Raw genomic sequence first — 6,937 nt, forward strand, 5'->3', positions numbered from 1 at the left:
TATCGAGTATCTTTTTGAGACTACCGAGCAGTAAAGATGACACACTGAGTTTATATTCACCGAGTGAAATGTGTTACCAGATACATTGAACCTAGACATGCATATGAAAACGTGTTACAAGATCGAGGCACATCTAACCATTATTACATTGGAAATTGCACCAGAAGATTGTGTATGATTACAAGGACAATCTAACCAATGAAATATTTTGTTTAGTTATTCATTCAAGGAATCTTGTTTGTAAGATCGAAGCAATGAATTGGATCACCATTTTAAGAGATCTATTTATACAGCATGAGTTAAGAGCAAGGTATGTGCATGTATGAATGAAGGAAGACTGTTACAGAGACACAGAGATCACCGAGAAGGTTTAGAGAGAACAGTCGAAGAACAGAGTAAACAGAAGGGTTTACCAAGTTACTATATGGGTTACCGAGGTATGCTATAAGCAAGGTAATCTTATTCTGAGCACATAGAATCTTCTATAACATTTCAGATGTAAAGTTGCAGATATTTGTAATGATTTTATTGTAAGATTGTGAAGATTGAAAGAGAAACCTTTAACATGGTAAAAGACTCTAATCAAGTCTATAAATTGTAAAGCCTCTAACCAAGTGCAGCATTTAGAATAAATGTTGTAAAATCATTTAGCAAGGTAGATCTAACAGATCTTGTTACTCCTAACAGGGTATGCTATCAAAAATAGCTAAAATGTAGCTCTAACCGAGCATTCTTTATTATTGCAGTAGTGAAGTTGTGGGTGCCATCCCCATCGCAGTTTTTCTCTCTAACCAAGAGTTTCTGCGTAACCAAAATATATGTGTTATGGAGTGAATCATGTATGATTGTTATCTATTTGTTTTAACTTTATTTTATGTTACTGCACTATTCTGTTTATGCATAACAGTAAGGTTATTATACAAGAAAAGTTTTGGAGTACTGATTCACCCGTCCCCTCTCAGTACATTAGCTTTCCATATTGGGCCTAACAATTGGTATCAGAGCTTGAATCTTGGAAAAGGGTTTAACTACCTAAAGAGAAAGATCTTATCAATGGAAGGCTATAAACAATCTCAGAGGATTGTGTATCTGCAAGAAGAGCTAGATCATGCAAATCAAGTGATTGCAGACATGCAAAGGCAAATGCAAAAATCTCTGAAAGTAAGAAGAAGATTATCTGATGACTTACAGGATTCTCAAGAGTTAGTGGAACAAATTGAGACATCATCTGAGAACAGTATATCTGAAGAAACTGAAGAAATGATTGGAGTGTTTAAAGAAAAGAACAAAGCATTGGCTGATCAACTAAAAGCAATGAAAAGAGAACATGAACATTTCAGCACATAGATGACTGAAAATCTAAATGCATTAAGGACAGCTGAGGATAAAGCAAGAGATCTACAAAGAGAGAAACAACAACTTGAAGTCTTAGTATCTGATAAGAATGATGAAATCATAAGGTTGACAGGGATTCAACAAAATATGACAGATCAACTGGGTTATGCACATTATGAAGCAATTCTGAAGAATGATGAGAATCAAGCATTGAGACTTGAAGTATCAAGGTTGACCGATGAACTTGAAACAGAGAAGAAATCCAAAGAAACATTGAAGAAGAGTTATGAAGCATCAAAGATGTTGGATGAGCAACTGAATACAAGAAGACCCAACAAAGATGTAGGACTCGGTTACAAAGGAAAAGAATCTACCGAGAAAGGAATTCATACTACCGAGAGAGGAGAATCATCAAAGGAAGCTGGAAACAGTAATAAAATCAAAAGGAAGAAGTCTATTTGCTACTACTATGGAAATCAAGGTCATACTGCCAACATATGCCAGATCAGAAAAGGGAAGCTACCGAATATCACTAAGTCAAATGATTATTGTTACAATTGCAATAAATATGGTCACACATTAATCAATGTAGGACAAAGTCTGTTAACAACGATCAAAAGGCAAAATTCAAAGGGTTTTGTAAAAACTGCAATAGATATGGACATGGTACCGAGAAGTGCTGGCTTAAGCAAAAGAACCACATGTGGTCTGCACACTGAGCAAACACTAGAGGTTACCGAACTCACACAGATCCTTATCGACAATATGCAATAGTACCATGGGATTACAATACAAGGATATGGTGTGAATGTTGTGGAAGATATGGACACATTAGTGCCAACTATTTTATAAGGTTTGGAATGAACAACCAAAGATCATGGAGAAATCCTGGTATGGCATGTTTTCATTGTCACAAAGCTAGACATTTAGCTGGAGATTGCAGAGATCAACCTAGAGGAGACACTGAAGAGATAAAAGAAAAATTCAAGATGATTTGGAAAAAGAAGGAAATCATGTCAGATGAAGAAAGCACCTTACCTACCAAGTTAGGTGCACCTATTCCAAATTAATCAGAAAAGGTATGAAGGGACTGCATTCTCTGAAGGTTAAAATCATAACAGTTCCTATTCGAGTATGTACTAAATTCAAAATCTGCATAGTTAAGATGCATTAGTAGGTTTGAAATTCTTTCAAAAGTACTTTACAGGAAACCTGTCAAGTCGGTGAATACAGGAAGCCTGTAAAGTCGGTAAATGAAGGAAATTTGGTTACTCGGTTAAAACGAAAGAAATGAGAGTAAATTGGTTAAAGGTAAACCAAGTGCATTTAATGTTTTGACCTAACCTACACGGAGCCTGATAAGGTATTTTGTGTACTTAAGGGTATTTTCACGGTCATTTTCATTCACCAAGTTTTCAAGAGAGCAGAGCAGAGCGAATCAAGGTGATCAAACTTCATTAAAAGTGAATCCAAGGTATTTACATCAAATCTCATCACACTGTTAAGCTGGTTTTCCGATCTTGTCAAATTGTTATTATCTATCGAGTGTGAATCGTCTGTCGTTTGTAAACTGTCAAACCCTAAGGATAGTTTGCTAAGTTTTATCTGAAATTTACAAATGGCACCCAAGATCCAAGATCCCGTAGTTGTCAAGAATGTGGAGAAGCCCTCACTGAAATACACTTTGACTCCTAAAGTCACCTCTAAACCAGATGACAAAACTGCCTTTTCACTCATCCCAGATCGAGTCTTGTTAGTCGAAGATGTTAGATTCTTCACCAAATGCCGTGTTGAAGAACTTGGTCATGTTGAGATAAAAGACACATATGATGAGCTATGTACCGATGGCAAAATGGATAGCAAGTACGAGCATATCAAAATTAAGGGATTCACTAAAGCCCTAACCTATCCCCATGTGTTCAAACACAAGTGGGTTAAGTTTGTTTTAAGTAGAGTTCATGATGATTTTATGTGGCTAGAGGAGCAACCATTCAAAATCACTAAGGAAATCATTCATGTGATCACCGGGTATCCTATCTATGATCATGCATGAGCACAGAAAATGATATCATAGAAGGAGTTAATCAGTTTAACTGGAGTAGAATTTGATTACCAAGGACTAAAACTGAACAATGTCACTGATGCAAAACTTAAGTTTACCATTAGAGTAATTGGTTACTGTTTCTTCCAATCAGTAAGGGAAAATAGTGTACCCTGTGAAGCAGTTGACTTAGCCTATAAAATAGTGAAAAAGGGAATGAAAGTAGATTTATGTGAAGTGTTATTGAAAAACTTGTTTGAGAACCTAAACACAATAAGGAAGCCGAAGAAGAACAACTCGGCAAATACAGTGAAGTTTGGTTCACTTCTTGTATGCATGTTTTTCTACTTTGAGAAGTTCTTTCCCTCAGTCGATAAAATAGTTTGGGAGCTACACCGACCAATCACCCATCAAATTAATGATTTTATCAAGAAATTGGGAGATAATTTCAATGATATCATGGATGACTACTTCAGCAAATTTCAAGAAAAGATGCACAACAGGTACCGGATTCCACCACAGCTGGTAGAGAAATATAAGGATGATATATGTTTTGAGGTAGACACTGGTTACTGTTATGTGAATGCTGTGGAACCAAGGACTCAATCTTTGCCACCAATGGGTTATGAGATTGACTATGATATCACACAATAGCAAATTGATGCATATCTTACACTGCCAAGGCATGCTACTGAACTGAGATATGGAACTTATGAAGAAGTTAAGGAAAAGGTGAAAATGAGCATCGTAGTACCTAAAGCTACAAGAAAGGCTACAAAGATGATAATGGTTTTATCTAAGAAATTCAGAGAAGAATCCTCCTCTTCACCTGTCAAAGGCACTTGCCATTACAGAAGAGGAATCTGAAGCTCAAGAGGCAGCAATAACATTGAGTACCGAGTTGCCTAAGGGTAAAGTTTTGAAAAGAAAGAAACTGGACACTACAAAGGCCCTACCGACTCCACCAACAAAGAGACCTAACACTAGAGCATCAGCTGCATCACCGAGTAAGAAACAAAAGAGTGTTACTATTCCCAAGGTAACCAAGACCTACAAGAAATCTACTCGGAGACTCATTTTGGCAAAAGAGTCTAGTGATACAGAATCCGATGATGCAAACAAATTTCAGATTGTCAAAAGCAAAAAGGTAAATATTCATAGTGTTGAAAACTTTTGTGCCAATCTTAAAGAATCTGGTGGATTTGTAGGATTTAGATATGTCAAGTAAGAGACTAGGAATAATGATGAGAAGCGACAAATTGAAGAAGATGTCATTTGCACACTTCTAAAGTTTCGGCTAGCTCCATTAGAACTAGTAAAGTCACTTCCGAGTGAATTGTACTTACATATTGATAACAGGTGGAAATATGCAATGGACTCAGAGAAACAAATTAGAGAAAGAAGTCTAGTCCTTCTATTTCCTGATATGTCTATAGCAGAAATAAAGGACCATTTGACAACCTACAATTCTAAATTTCTTGTCAAACAGAGAGCCTTAAAATTGATGAATGGGCTATACATTGATGTAGAAAATGAGACAAAAGCCAATTGGCAGGAAATCTTCAAACTAAAGGATGTCAATGAACAATCTCACGTTGAAATTGTTGATGTCACCGAGAAAGGTCCTGATGTCACCAAGCAAGGTCCTGATGCTACCGAGCAAGACCCGGCTGACACTATTCAAATAGATGAAGATGTCATGGATGCAGAAGCACCGGAGCAGGAAATGATAGAAGGCACTACCTATGCAAAACTTGTATCTAGTGAATCTGTGATAGTACAAGTTCAGCCTTATCCACCGATCAAGACACCTGTCTCTACCGAAGCACCTAAGTATATAGCACATGGCACCGAAGGTCACAAGTCTGAAGTAGCAGAAGGTACAACTAAAGATCAAACCTCTCAAGCACCGTCAAGCATTGAGAATGTAGCAGTTGAGACCCCCAGTATCGAGAGACCCAAGGACACCACAACAGCTGCAAGGACAGACCAAAGTGTTGCATCTACCAAGCAACCTACTGAGGGTCAGCAAGCCTCTCAAGCAATTGTCTTGGTACAACCGACCAAAGGTAAAGAGAAGAAAGTGAAAAAGCATAGTTTTAAAGTTGACTTGACTAAACCGATAGTGTTGCCCAATGTGGATATCTCAAAATTAAAGGGGCAAGCACTTATTGATTTCGGTGAACTATGCAAAGCAAAGGCCGAACAAGAAAAATAGATGGCCATTCAAAAGAAGAATAAAGTACTACAGAAGGTGAAGACACTACTAACAGAAATGCTACCATCAGCAACAGTATCAACCGATGCAGCCATCCACATTCAACTGGACGAACTCCTTAATCAAATAGAAACATCTAGAGTTGATGCATATGAGTACTTGAGCAAGCTAAAAGACAAAGAGCTTACTGCAAAAATGATTGAAGAGGTACAAAAAGCTCTAGCTATTGGAAAAGTCAAGCTTGTCAAATTCATTGTTGAGTTGTCCCCTCAACTCAAGCATATTCTTTATTTATTTCAGAAACTTTGTACATTTTCCTTATTCATTAAAGATATCAAGAATAAAACTGATACAATTGAGAAAGAGATCATCGATGTCTCCACTAAGTTGACCACAAAGCCAAATTTTGTTCAGAATTTTTACACCAAGCTTCAATAGCTCATGGCTCAACAGTTAGAACTCAGAAATGAAGAGCATACGATCAGAATGGATATAATGAGACTCCAGACATTATTCCTTCCTCATCTTTCATCAATTCAAGAAAAGATTAACCGAGCTACACGCCTATCTACTACACAAGAGGGAAGCACTCTTGATGGTTTAATATCACTATTGTTGATATTCAAGCACAAAATTCTTTAATGGAAAGTGTAAAGGATGCACTCTCAGTTACACTCACCGACGCTCGGAAGAAGTATAAATCTATTTTTGATCAGTTACCGCCCCCGGATGGAAATTAAGTTTTTGATGTTTGTCAAAAAAGGGGAGTAATACTACATAAGGGGAGTGATATACTATATTTAGGGAGTGATATAGTTTTTCTAATACAGTTTTGAGTATTGTATACAGGGGAGTATACAGAGTATGCAGAGCACACAAGCACAGAACAGAGCATGCAAAATCAGAGTTATGTACAAAATAATGATAAGGGGAGTATATCTGATTATACTATTTCATTGACTATTGTATTTACTGTCAAGTATAGTCATTTTGCAAGTATATAGTGTAGATAGGAATTTGGAAATCATCAAAGCAATATAGGAATTTGGCCTAGTTCAATCACAAAAACTCAATTGCAATGATAACAATCCTAAAAACATTCAATGAAAACATGAAAACAAGACATTCAAAATGAAATCTAAGCAAACCAAATGCAGATGTCTCCTTCATGTGGCTCCATTGTCCTTCTTTCTCCTTCAAATTGCTTTTGTTTGTGGATCTCACCTACAAGTGCATACGCATGAGACGAAAGCAAGATTGACAAGATAGCATGAAAGCATAAGGGTACTAGAAGTGTGATTGATTCGACCAGGGGCCTTGATTGAAGAAATTCATCCAATTTA

This window comes from Cryptomeria japonica, chromosome 1, assembly GCF_030272615.1.
Source record: "Cryptomeria japonica chromosome 1, Sugi_1.0, whole genome shotgun sequence".
NCBI classification, from domain to species: Eukaryota; Viridiplantae; Streptophyta; class Pinopsida; order Cupressales; family Cupressaceae; genus Cryptomeria; species Cryptomeria japonica.